At 41.5% G+C, this 14735-nt stretch overlaps 1 non-coding gene across 1 annotated transcript; it reads right to left on the bottom strand.

The window, feature by feature from the left end:
- Positions 1 to 8608: 8608 nt before the first annotated feature.
- Positions 8609 to 8683, bottom strand: Trnat-ugu. Its single transcript has one exon. It is a non-coding gene; the product is annotated as a tRNA-Thr (tRNA).
- Positions 8684 to 14735: the final 6052 nt, after the last annotated feature.

The following is a 14735-nucleotide window of genomic DNA, read 5'->3' as shown; positions in this document are numbered from 1 at the left end:
ATGTGACTGTGACCATTGGTTTTTGTGGGAGAAATTGTTCCCTGGCGGTTGCGTAAAATTACTGTACTTGGCCGTGCTGGCAAAGCTGGGTAGTGGCAGATTGACCTTCGTTTGGGCTTGTCGACCGTATAGTTGTTAGGTATTTTCGGGCTGCTGCGGCAGGAATTGCGACTGGAAAGTGTGATTGTGGGCGTCGAAATTGTGATATAGTTGTTGCTGCTTAATACACTGGTTATCAAAATGTTGACTCTTGTTAGCATGTCCATTAAACCGCTATCGGAACCAAATCTTTTATTTCTTTTGCTATGGAACGGGCAGGATTTCTCGTTGTAACCGAATAAGGTGTTACCTTGATTGTTCTCATTGACAAATGAGTAGTCCGATTGCTGAATCTCTAATAATTTTAATAAGTGCCCGAAAGCTTAAATGCTTTCCTTTTGCTGTCCGGTGTGAAGGGAAACTCGTAATGAACGTGGAAGTTTTGAGATGGGTAATGGTATTAGCACAAATTGGCTATAAGGTTCGGTCAGTGTAACGTCTGTTAGCAAAAGACATATTATGTAATAAATAGAAAGTATTACGTGTCATATTTTGTTCATGTATAGAATTATGTACTGTTTTTTTATTTTTTATTTTAGATAATATTTGTGTCGGCGAGTACTGAAACCGCCACAGACGATACTTATTACATATCAAACAAAGATGAGAATATGTGACTACTATAAATAGTACAGACCGAACATAAACTTCTCTGTCGTCTTCTTGGAGTTACGTGAGTACGAAGAGCCTGAGACGTTATATTGTACGCTTGCGTAGCATTCTTTTGTCAAGACTGTGAGAGGGACGCCATAAGACATAGCTTGGGAAAGGTGTGTAATAACTTGATTCGTTTAAATGTTTTGAACAGAGTTACTTAGTGAAACCTTGCATTATGATTTGTAATAAGCTTGCCTGGTATTTTATCCCATCCCTTTAAGACATTTTCAGTTATTTAAATATTATTCGTGGTGCAGAGCTGCGCTACGAACGAACGAGCCGCTGCCGCGGCGCATTCAAACTGCATTAAATGAAATCAATCATACCGCAAAGAAGCAGCCAGGTAATAGTGAACTAAAATTATTTCATTCAGCTGTCGGAATTGCAGAGCAGAGCAGCAGATTTTATGATGTGTTTTACAGGTTGACGCGGGCTGCTGATAATATATTACTAACAGTGCAAAAAGATAATTTACCTTCATAACATAAAAGAAATCTTGCTGTGCGTAGTTCTGGTCTGGCAAACCTTATAGTAAAAACATCTTTTTCTCAGATAATAGTCTCATGTTCTCGTGTTAGTCGTGGTACTTATTGGTGTTTTACTGTTAACAAAAATCCACTGCAAAATTTTGATGTTGAACAATCATTGCGTACTATAACATCAGTATTGATAACGAAGTAATTTTCATAAACCTTTTCAATAACTATAATGTAAGGAAGATATGTTGAACTGTATGGCGAGTTACAGTAACGAAAAAATGTTCCTTTAATAGAAAGCCGGATCCAGTATAATAAGAACAAAATATATTTTGTTTTGTTGAAAATTAATGATCCAAAGAAAGTCATAGCACAGCATCACTAAAAGATATTTCGGGGCTCTTTTCGTAGCAACATATTTTATCGCATATATTAGTTGTTACGCGAGTAATAGTCAAACAAAGCAAATAGTAAAGAGCCAGCGAAATCAGGTACTGGTTTTGTTGACTTATATATTCGAAAAACTGAGTGTTAATTGTAAAATTGGAGTGTCCAAAATTGGGTATATTAATTAGTTGGTTTTTATTGCCTTTCTGAGTGGTTTCCGACCGATACGGAGCTAGAAAGGCTTTTTGAAACTCTTCGACTCAGTGAGTCTCATACGCATCCGAGGTTCTCCCTCTGAAAAGCTATAGATAAATTATAGCTTGTGTGTCACTGGCCAGTTTGGTGGCAGCGAAAATGAAAATTGCAGCACCCAATCTAGCGGGTGCAGATCTGTACGGTTATTTCTAAATACCTTAAATTTCTTTAGAGACAGGAGATGTTCGTAGTCGAATCCTTCGCGTTGTAGATTTTGAGAGGGTTCGGCGGTGTAAAATAACTGATTGTGAGATGACTGACTTGTATCAAAGTCAGTTACTCTTTGTAGTCTGCTGTGAGGCTGAAAAGTAGGTGACTGGGGCTGTTGTACATTAATTTGAAACTGATTACGCGGAGAAAATTTTCTGATAGTCCACTTCCTGATGTAAACTGTTAATTTTCCTACGTAGCGAACTGTTATGTGCACCAAGCTGGATTAATGTTTGCTGTATGTACCGACATTCTTGAGATTTAGTGAACGGAATGGGAGCTGTGTCGTCTGATTTATTTTCGGTTCGATTTTTAAGTGTTTCTAATCTTTCCATGAGTGCAAGAATGTTTGTGGAATTGTTTGGATATAAAGCATCGACTTGACTTGCTTTTGTAGTTTACGTGTTGTTTTTTCTCATCTTTTTTAATTGTGCTCTAATTCTGCCAGGGGCCTGCACAAGCTCTAATTGTTCAAGACAGAAGTTTAACGACTCTATGTTATCTGTGCACTTTTCTTCAACTTTCTACATTCGTGTGTCAACAGTGGTTTGGAAATCAGATACGTCTGCCTGTATTTGATTCTGTGATTGTTTTACTCTATTAACCTCGTCTTTAACGGAATGTATACTAGCGTCAACATGGGTTGTAAGACTTGTGAGCAACTGCTGTTCTACTTCCTGTCTTTGTACTGCTAATGACTGTAAAAACTAATTGTTTTCGTCAGTGTGTTTACGGAGAGACGTTCGTATCGCTTTTCTGAGGTCTCAGTGTGAACTTTAAAACGTGTATGTAATCGAGTGTCTTGTTGATCTATTCTTTCGTTAACTGATTGGATTTCATCAGTAAGCTTGTTATGGGTTTCACTACTCTGCCATCTTAAAGCATTAACGTCAACTCTCAAAGGTTTGGTACTATCTGCGCACTGCCTGGCTATCGCTTCAAATTTATGGCAAAGACGTTTTTCACTGGCCTTAATGTCTGTGTCTACCTGCTTGAAAGTGTTACTGTCGTTTCTGTGTACTATTTAAGCTCGTCACGTATGGTGGAAAATTGTTCATCGTTTTTATTAAATCGTTCATTGAACTGAGTGGTGGTGTCAACTTGTATTTCTCGTATGATGGAAAATTGTTCATCGTTTTTATTAAACCGTTCATTGAACCGAGTATACAGGTGAACCATCATTTGCATGAGATTTTGAAGCGTTGCTTCCGCATTCTTTTCAACTGATGCGTCGGGTGTCATTTGTGTTGTATTTTGTTGTGTAGAGACATCGTCTACAACCATGGACGTCTCGTTTGTTGCATTATCCTCACCATTACCGTTAATAAAATCTGATGGACTTTTAAGCACTGTGTACTGTGCACTATTGCTTCCTCTGACATACTATTGGCAACGTGATTTATTTTGTGAAAAGTAGGTAAATCAGTGACCTCATTCGTTAACAATTAAGTTTTGAATTGTGCGCATCAGCCACGTGCAGATCAGCGGCGTCCGCAGAATACTGGAATTTACCGTCTGATTACTAGTCAACTTAGTGGGTGAAATTTTAGTGTCAGGAATTTGTTCATTATTTGGAGACGCGGAACTCAGGTTTTCTGCGATGCTTTGCTACTGCTGCGCCGCAGAGTGGTCACTGTCATTCCAAACATAGTTGTCAATAATAGGAAAATCGTCTATTTAGGTATCTTTATTTGCGAGATTACCCTTCGAAACCTTAATAGCTTTACGCAGCATCGTAAATTACGTACAGAGTGCAAATCCAAAGAAAAGATTTCAATACTCAATGAAGAAAAACAAGGCGGAGCATAAGAATGCCGATGAACTGTGGAAAAACTTTAAACAAGTTAGTAAACTGCGTTGCGCCAAAGAATCTAACTACTGTTATGGATACAGAGTGATTGAGACCACAGAAAATATTTATCTGACTACTTCAATATCAAAGAATTCACAAAGCGAACGAATCTCTGAGCTGTCGCTAAGTGTAACTTTCTTTAAAAAATATGTCTTTGTGTTATTCAAATCTACTGTGTGTTGTGCTCCAGAAGAACTGGTATGCTTAATTCGTTGTACTGTAATCCAATGAAAAATTAAACAACATAATCTGGAAAACCAGTATGTAATGCCTATAATGAAATCAGTCCCTCTGAAATTTACTCAGTCTCTTGAGCACCGAGTTCTATGGCCTTGTGCAATAAATTGGTAAAATTCCCTGTGCAAATAAACAATGATATACAATTTTCTTAGCTCTTGAGTAGCAATGGGTGCAACCTTTATTTCCTGTTCTTTCCACAGTAGGCATACAAAATATTCAATCTTGGTTCAGCGAAGTGAAATGCTGGCAGTAAAATAGCTTCATACAAATAATGTCAGTAGATTAGTTGATTAATCATGATGAGTGTCGCTGCTTACGTCACGGGCAGGACAGTCGTAGCGGTGAAGGGTGGCACGTTGGTAAGAGGAAGTTGCGCCACACGTCGTCGATTGCATTCTGACCATAGATGACTTTCTTTGTTGCAACTAGTGTAAGTTCCTTTCTGAAAATTGTGCAAAATGATGGTCCAACAACTCCGATCTGTTAGTAGGAGGGTATGTGGCTTCGAAGCTCGATGCGTACTTGCCCAGCACCGTGGATATTTCAAGAACTGTGCCCACTTTACGGCAAAGAGTTCGATGACTGTGTAAAGGGGTCACAGGACCTCGAAAGCAGCGTCCGCAAGGAGTACCAACATTAGTTCGAAAACTCTGCTAGTTCCGACACCAAGACCAGAATGGTCCACTGTAACGAGTCCTACGTTGCCGCCGGCCGGGATGGCTGAGCGGTTCTAGGCGCTACAGTGTGGAACCGCGCGATCGCTACGGTCGCAGGTTCGAATCCTGCCTCGGGCATACAAATGGATGTGTGTGATGTCCTTAGGTTAGTTAGGTTTAAGCAGATCTAAGTTCTAGGGGACTGATGACTTCAGAAGTTAAGCCCCATAGTGCTCAGAGCCATTTGAACCTACGTTGCCATGAGAGTTACAGAATCGTAGTCCACGGTGGACATATCGTATAAGTTTGTCACATTCCTCGTCGTCAACCAGTTTTAAATAGCTGTACTCATTATGGAAAGATGGATTCCTATGTTGTCGGTCGGTGGTATCTTCGCTTCGTTGTGCAGGAATCTTTCGACACCGACCGCCTTGGGAGAGGCGAAATTTGGACAACAAGTGAATCTCACTCTTACTTTACGGTAGCTGTACTCCCTGACGTGCCATTAAGAAAGACGCAACGTTGTTAAAGGAACAGTAAACACAAACATTAGTAACTGCGCCTCATTGCTGTTCGCAGTCACGTATCTACATCGCAGCACTACCGAAGATAGACTACCGTGATGTTTGGTTTTTCGTCATTCACCTCTGTTAAGGTTTCCTTTGGTTTATGAAGTAGTTTTCTCGCCTGTATTTTGAGGTCATCTAGAGTTTCAGTGATGTAAAGGTCAGTACATTCGTTTTCACTCCCCTGTAAATTTCCTCTTCTGCGTCGGTTGTTGCGTCCAGTGCTTCGTCCATTGTCTTGTGCAACAAGAGTGGTAATATTTTATCTTTTAGCCAAACTCCTTTTTTGATTTCAAAAGCCCCATATATTTTCCACCCACTTTCACAATTCCAGAACGCGATTTTCACTCTCTAGCGAAGTGTGCACTGATATGAAACTTCCTAACAGATTTAAACAGCGTACTGTACTCGCTTTCCCTATCACCAGTCGATTCTTGTTTCGGCAAATATGTCCATTAAATGTGAAGTAATTGAAGTACAATACCACTTCCAACATTTCAGCAAGTTCAGTTACCTCATCCATCGCTAATATTCGTTAATGTTAGGAAATTTCTGATGATTTATATGGTTCCTCCAGCATTCTCGCAAGTGATCGACTTCTGTTGTAGCTGTACCAACCATTAGGCGCCAGACAGAGTTTCTGTAAGAGCTTATTGGTAATCGAAGAAGACGACTGAATCGTCTGTTTTGCATAGTACTGAATCCACACTAGTGCATGACTGAGAAAATCCGTTGGTATGCACTGTTTTCCATCATCGGTATAAGACAATGTCACACCAGTTCTTTCATGTCTGCGACTGCACTTGCTTTAAAGACAAAACACTTCTAACGAGACACGGCGACAATAGTCTCTATGCAAAGACCAATATGTGAACCACATTGCGCAATGGAACACAAGTAAAATTTGTGACATTGGCCAGTTTCTGTTAAAAATGTGAAATCCGTTGAAGTAATTTATAAAGAGTTAATTGTTATTTTCTAGAAATTGAACAGTTCCAGGAACTAATTACGGCAGAATGAATGACTTCGGTATTAAAATTGAGTGAAGTAAAGCTAGACAGCCATGGGCGATCAGAACTTCTACAGCAGTTTTATAGGTAAGGAACTACAAATAAATTTATTACGTCTTTCTTTATAACAAATTCTGCACAATACCGTGTTTCGCCTTAGCGCCATCTGTAATTAATTTTCACTCCACAAGGAAAGGGAAGCTAAATTATTACTACTGCTTTATGATCGAGGAATAAACAGGCAGGATTGGAAGCTGCTGATTTTGTGACTTCGATCCTGATGGTACTGACGTAGGAACCTCGCGAACGACAGCAAAACAGGACTAAACTGAGCCAGCACAGAGCAGTTGAAAAACGATGATCAGCTTGACTGACGTGTGGCTGGAAACATGCATGTTGGCTAAAACCTCTCGGTAGACGTGTTGCGTGTGGAGTCTGACAGCTGTCTGATTCACGCACTGCTGCTATCCATCTACGAGCATGTGCTCGGCTATTCGTAGACATTAACTTCATTGTAAAACAGAATAAATAAATATTTAGAAATTCAACGTTGCTCACGTCACCGCTGATCAGTCCTGCTGAAATGATGCAAACTCGTAAAAAAATCGGCAGTTATCAATTTGGGGCGATTGAAAGTGGAAAACGAAAATATAAATGCTTCTTCCGTCGGTACCCATGTGGGCGAATGACTCTGGAGTAGCAGGGGCTGGTGTTACTAGTCTGAAAATCGTTGGAAGAATCAGAAGGAACTGTTGTTCCGCTCCAGCGGGGTAATCGTACAAGAACTGTTGATCCATTATTCGCTGATGTTCGTCGGTTTCTTACCCTGATTACTTGGGAGTGAAATTACAGACAGTGCTGGAAGGATGCGTAATCAATAAATTTCAGTGAAACGTAATGGCTTCAGGCTTCGAGAAAGTGTTTTCCAGGAGCAGTGAAGACGCGTTGACTTCTTGTCAGCCTTTGCTAAGCAAAGACTGTGGCATTATCACTTATGATTGGTATTTTCGTAATCTACTTCCAAAATGTAACAAGTACATCAAATTTGTTCACCCACCACGCGGTCTCCAAAGCTCTACGTGGCGTACACATATAGACGGAAGCTTTTTTTATGGACTGTCATTAATACTGTAATGAAATCACCCCACTGAATACAGAAACAATAATTTCTTCAGTGCAACACTCAATGTCTTTCAAATCACTAAATGAGCTACGTAGACCATCCACGATGGAAAAATTAGTCAGTATACAGCGAAGAAGAAAACGTTTCGTCACGGGCTCCTTTACTCGGGAGAAAAGCATTGCAGAGATGCTCAACAAACTCCATTAGCAGAGACTATAAGAGAGGAGTTGTTCATTATGGAGAGAGGTTTACTGTTCAAATTTTGAGAGACTACGTTCAAATAAAGAAAACTGCAACACACTACTTCCTGTCATGTAATTCCCACGAAATGAACTCGACATGACAATCGGAGAAGTTCGATGTCATACTGAGCTTCACCGGTAGTCGTTACTCTTATGCGGCTGCCGGCCAGAGTGGCCGAGCGGTTCTGGGCGCTACAGTCTGGAACCGCGCGACCGCTACGGTCGCAGGTTCGAATCCTGCCTCGGGCATGGATGTGTGTGATGTCCTTACGTTAGTTAGGTTTAAGTAGTACTAAGTTCTAGGGGACTGATGACCTCAGATGGTAAGTCCCATAGCGCTCAGAGCCATTTGAATCTTATGCGGTATTTTGAATGGAACATGGAAGCGGGTGGGGATCAGGGAATGGTACCAAAAATACCTTCCGCCACCCCTCAAGGTGGCTTGCGGAGTCTAGACGTAGATGTAGAAATGCGGCAGGAATCTAGCTACATTTTATCTTTCTATAAGGTGGTGTATAGGCCACAGAAGACTAGAACGCAAATGGCAGCTTTCAAGACGTAGGAGAGACTTTGGACAAATTTATGCGTTCAACTGTTCGTACGCTGTCACCCTCCACTTCACTACATATATACGGAGGTGGTGTAAGAACGACGTGGTTCAGAGTTTCATGATTCAGCTGGGGTGGTTCGGAAGTTTGCTGAAAGTAAAGAACGAATAATAACAGGAACTTCTTGTAGACTGGTATGAAAACTACAGAGTGAAATGATAATGAAATGGACACCCTAGCTGCAAACAGTCGTTGATGTAATTCATTGGGTACATGATGAAAATGTGTGCCCCGACCGGGACTCGAACCCGGGATCTCCTGCTTACATGGCAGACGCTCTATCCATCCGAGCCACCGTGGGCACAGAGGATAGCGCGTCTGCAGGGACTTATCCGTTGCACGCTCTTCCGTCATATATAGTTAAAATATAGCTTCCCGGCCATTGACCTTCTTGTGCGAACGCACACGCTATGCCTGAACTCGTACGGGACTTGGTATATTAATCTGCCACGAGTAATGAGTATGATGGGCAAACATCTATTAGGCGCACTACGAATGTAGTGGTGTGGACATGTTGGGAATGTGGATCTCACGGGGAGCGTGCAAGGGATAAGTCCCTGCAGACGCGCAATTATCCTGTAAGCAGGAGACCCACACGATGTACTCACAATGTAATTCGCCAAGTTATAGAGGCCAATACTTGGATCGAGAGAGGGCCCAGAATTCATTTGCCTTGCACAGAATGCACACAGGAGACGTAAAAGCCAGGACAGCTAACAAACGGCGTAATAAGGATGTTCCCTTATGCCTTACCTGGAAAGACATTAACAATCGACTGGGAAAATCGGAATGAGTATCATGACGCCATTACTAATTGTCTGAGGTTTCTCATGAATAGCTGTGCGCAGATAAATCTAGTTAGTAGAAGTAGCTGGAGAAATAGCGGAAAGTGTAAACGAATCGAACATATTAGGATCTGGGAAAATGCTAATACGGTTGGAAGGAGAGAGGAAACTGTGACCCTCGAATTACGAACAAGAAACTGAATGCAAGTGAGGCACCGTTTCAACGTGATAGGGGACGATGTGGAGCGAGGATCTTCCATTTGGCGGGGAGGTAGGCCGAGACCTTGTAAAAGCACATGGGGTCATAATCGGTATGCACCGGAAGTATGAGGAGCCGAGAGGAATGGATGAGCCTGAAGATGAAGCAGGGGTGTGAGCTCCGCAGATTGGTATTAGACCTTGGAAACTAGCTAATACGTTTGTGCAGGTACAAGAAAGAGAAGGCTCTTTCGGAGGAACCTCAGACGCAGAGTGAAGTGCACGTCAGGAAATGAAGTTGGAGTCACAGGGTGCTTTCCACACAGCACATTCAAAGAAAATATTAGGCTTTTGAGAGACGCTAAAGCGTAAAGCAAGAAACATGTGGAAAGGCCACAACAAATAGTGACAGAATCACATTAACTGTCAGGATGCAACCGAGGCACGCAACAGATAATGTCTGAGAGAAGCAAAAAGAGCGCAAGAAAATTGTTTCAGCATTAACAATAGGATCCCGGGAGGAACAGTTGTGTAGAATTAAAATAGCAGCGAATAGAATGAGAGAGGCTATCATTCTGATACAGTAAATCTCCAAGGGCATGTATTTGCTTCAGGCACTGGTAAAAGTGGATTCAGGAGAATACCTAACGGGTGTGCTGAACACTACAGGTGAGAGTGCTTCAGTGGACTGTCCACTGGTGGTAGATAAAGTAATTCAGGACCAAAGATTGTCCCAGCAATCGTTCAGGATGACGTGTGTCAGTACACATAATCTCAGTAAACATAAGTCACAGCCGAAAACCAGAATAAGTGTACTAAAGGAGGACATCTGCAGGGGTCATCTGAACGCAGAATAGGAGGCAGCAGCCATAGAGTTATGCACAATTTACAGCGACATTTTCCATTTGCCTGGAGAGATATTATCTTACACAGATAGTATCATGCACGTCAGTTACACCCCAAGCAAAAAACGAGATTCTCAATCAGGAAACTGTAAAGGTATTAGAGGATAACATCGTAGTACCACATAAAAGTGTTTAGAATTCTCCCTTGATTTGAATGCCGAATAATATGGATGCTAGTGGAAAGCATATGTGTCGAATAGCTACAGCCTTTAAGCGACCTAATGAGATCTACCTAAATTCCGTGTATCCGTCGCCAATAATAGACAAAATTCTAGACGTTCTACGAAATATGAAGTACTTCTTGACCCTCGACTTAGCGAAGGCTTGTTATTAAATCTTAATAGAGGAACAGGATAGTGAAAAGACGGCTTTCAGTACGCCGTACAGGCAATACAAGTATAAACAGGTGGCCATTGATCTTAAAACAGCTCCTACTAGTACATTTCAGAATTTAATGAACTCTGTTTTGACAGAGCTACAAAGTGGCAAACACATCATCTGGTTGGATGACGATGTAACATTTGGCTCCTCCTTAGAGAAACATAATGTGTGGCTTACTGACGTATTCGAAAGGCTTAGTATCCACAATTTACAGCTTTTTTTTTTTTTGGTCATCAGTCTACTGACTGGTTTGATGCAGCCAGCCACGAATTCCTTTCCTGTGCTAACCTCTTCATCTCAGAGTAGCAGCTGCAACCTACGTCCTCAATTATTTGCTTGAAGTATTCCAATCTCTGTCTTCCTCTACGGTTTTTGCCCTCTACAGCTCCCTCTAGTACCATGGAGGTCATTTCCTCATGTCTTAGCAGATGTCCTATCATCCTGTCCCTTCTCCTTATCAGTGTTTTCCACATATTCCTTTCCTCTCCAAATCTGCGTAGAACCTCTTCATTCCTTACCTTATCAGTCCACCTAATTCTCAACATTCGTCTATAGCACCACATCTCAAATGCTTCGATTCTCTTCTGTTCCGGTTTTCCCACAGTCCATGTTTCACTACCATACAATGCTGTACTCCAGACGTACATCCTTAGAAATTTCTTCCTCAAATTAAGGCCGGTATTTGATATTAGTACACTTCTCTTGGCCAGAAATGCCTTTTTTGCCATAGCGAGTCTGCTTTGCTCCGTCCGCCATCGGTTATTTTACTGCCTAATTAGCAGAATTCCTTAACTTCATTGACTTCGTGACCATCAATCGTGATGTTAAGTTACTCGCTGTTCTCATTTCTACTACTTCTCATTACCTTCGTCCTTCTCCGATATACTCTCAAACCATACTGTGTACTCATTAGACTGTTCATTCCGTTCAGCAGATCATTTAATTCTTCTTCACTTTCACTCAGGATAGCAATGTCATCAGCGAATCGTATCATTGATATCCTTTCGCCTTGTATTTTAATTCCACCCCTGCACATTTCTTTTATTTCCATCATTGCTTCCTCGATGTACAGATTGAAGAGTAGGGGCGAAAGGTTACAGCCTTGTCTTACACCCTTCGTAATACGAACACTTCGTTCTTGATCGTCCACTCTTATTATTCCGTCTTGGTTGTTGTACATATTGTAGATGACCTGTCTCTCCCTATAGCTTACCCCTACTTTTTTCAGAATCTCGAACAGCTTGCACCATTTTATATTGTCGAACGCTTTTCCCAGGTCGACAAATCCTATGAAAGTGTCTTGATTTTTCTTTAGCCTTGCTTCCATTATTAGTCGTAACGTCAGAATTGCCACTCTCGTCCCTTTACTTTTCCTAAAGCCAAACTGATCGTCACCTAGCGCATTCTCAATTTTCTTTTCCATTCTTCTGTATATTATTCTTCTAAGCAGCTTCGATGCATGAGCTGTTAAGCTGATTGTACGATAATTCTCGCACTTGTCAGCTCTTGCCGTCTTCGGAATTGTGTGGATGATGCTTTTCCGAAAGTCTGATGGTATATCGCCAGACTCCTATATTCTACACACCAACGTGAATAGTCGTTTTGTTGCCATTTCCCCCAATGATTTTAGAAATTCTGATGGAATGTTATCTATCCCTTCTGCCTTATTTGACCGTAAGTCCTCCAAAGCTCTTTTAAATTCCGATTCTAATACTTGATCCCCTATCTCTTCTAAATCGACTCCTGTTTCTTCTTCTATCACATCAGACAAATCTTCACCCTCATAGAGGCTTTCAATGTATTCTTTCCACCTATCTGCTCTCTCCTCTGCATTTAACAGTGGAATTCCCGTTGCACTCTTAATGTTACCACCGTTGCTTTAAATGTCACCAATGGTTGTTTTGACTTTCCTGTATGCTGAGTCTGTCTTTCCGACAATCACATCTTTTTCGATGTCTTCACATGTTTCCTGCAGCCATTTCGTCTTAGCTTCCCTGCACTTCTTATTTATTTCATTCCTCAGCGACTTGTATTTCTGTATTCCTGATTTTCCCGGAGTTTGTACATCCTCCTTTCATCAATCAAATGAAATATTTCTTCTGTTACCCATGCTTTCTTCGCAGCTACCTTCTTTGTACCTATGTTTTCCTTCCCAACTTCTGTGATGGCCCTTTTTAGAGATGTCCATTCCTCTTCAACTGTACTGCCTACTGCGCTATTCCTCATTACTGTATCTACAGCGTTAGAGAACTTCAAACGTATCCCGTCATTCCTTAGTACTTCCGTATCCCACTTCTTTGCGTATTGATTCTTCCTGACTAATGTCTTGAACTTCAGCCTACTCTTTATCACTACTATATTGTGATCTGAGTCTATATCTGCTCCTGGGTACGCCTTACAATCCAGTATCTGATTTCGTAATCTCTGTCTGACCATGATGTTATCTAATTGAAATCTTCCCGTATCTCCCGGCCTTTTCCAAGTATACCTCCTCCTCTTGTGATTCTTGAACTGGGTATTCGCTATTACTAGGTGAAACTTGTTAGAGAACTCAATTAGTCTTTCTCCTCTTTCATTCCTTGTCCAAGCCCATATTCTCCTGTAACCTTTTCTTCTACTCCTTCCCCTACAACTGCACTCCAGTCGCCCATGACTATTAGATTTTCGTCCCCCTTTACATACTGCATTACCCTTTCAATATCCTCATACACTTTCCCTATCTGTTCATCTTCAGCTTGCGACGTCGGCATGTATACCTGAACTATTGTTGTCGGTGTTGGTCTGCTGTCGATTCTGATTAGAACAACCCTGTCACTGAACTGTTCACAGTAACACACCCTCTGCCCTACCTTCCTATTAATAACGAATCCTACACCTGTTATACCATTTTCTGCTGCTGTTGATATTTCCCGCTACTCATCTGACCAGAAATCCTTGTCTTCCGTCCACTTCATTTCTCTGACCCCTACTATATCTAGATTGAGCCTTTGCATTTCCCTTTTCAGATTTTCTAGTTTCCCTACTACGTTCAAGCTTCTGACATTCCACGCCCCGACTCGTAGAACGTTATTCTTTCGTTGATTATTAAACCTGTTTCTCATGGTAACCTCCCCCTTGGCAGTCCCCTCCCGGAGATCCGAATGAGGGACTCTTCTGGAATCTTTTGCCAATGGAGAGATCATCATGACACTTACAGCTATAAGTGGGAAAATGTGAGTTTTTCCGAAAGGAAGCATGCTATTTGGGATATATTATATCGGCCCAGGGTTTGAGGCCACATCCACTGAAGGTCATGGTCAGAAAGGGGTATTCGCAGGCCAAAACAAAGAAGCAATTAAAAGCGTATTTACTCCTCGTGGGGTACTACCAGTGTTTTGTAAACAACTTCAGCAAAATCACGAAGCTGCTTCGTGAACTAATAAAGAAAGAAGTGCCTTACACCTGGGGTGTCGAGCAAGGAGAAGCTGATCAGTCCCTTTATACTACAGTACCTCGACTGTAAAAAGAAATTGGCATCACGGATGGAAGCTAGCCAGTCAGGTATTGGAGTGGTTTTAACTCTGGAAAAATTATAAGCAACTTATCCTTCGTGTATGCCTCGTGGACGCTGAACAAGGCAGAAAGAGTGTACAGGACGACTCAGAATTAAATATTGGCCATTTGTTGGGCAGTGACATATTTTAGACCATCTGTATTTGCAAGAAAGTTCCCTGATATGCACTGATTATAAACGACTAATATGGATTGGTAGTGTATCAGATCTGTCATCTAGACTAATGAAATTCGGGTTACAGTTGGAGGAATGTGATTATCAGATCCTGTACAAGAGTGGCACAGAAAATTAAGACACTAACGCACTCTCGCAAGTGAGAGAGATCAGGGGACTGGAACACGACCAGAAGGTGACAATATCCGAGGTTAAGACACGGTGCAAACAAAAGTGGTGAATTGGGTCAGGGACCCACTGGCAGACGACAGTGGGACTGTTGGCGCACACGAGTAAGCAAGGACACAAGGCAGCTATCCGAGAACAGTGAACGATGTTATTCAGTAATGAGAAAACTGCGTCAAAGATACAGAAAAGA

Source organism: Schistocerca piceifrons, chromosome 5 (assembly GCF_021461385.2).
Source record: "Schistocerca piceifrons isolate TAMUIC-IGC-003096 chromosome 5, iqSchPice1.1, whole genome shotgun sequence".
Classification (NCBI taxonomy): Eukaryota; Metazoa; Arthropoda; class Insecta; order Orthoptera; family Acrididae; genus Schistocerca; species Schistocerca piceifrons.
This window is presented reverse-complemented; position numbering and strand designations above follow the sequence as displayed.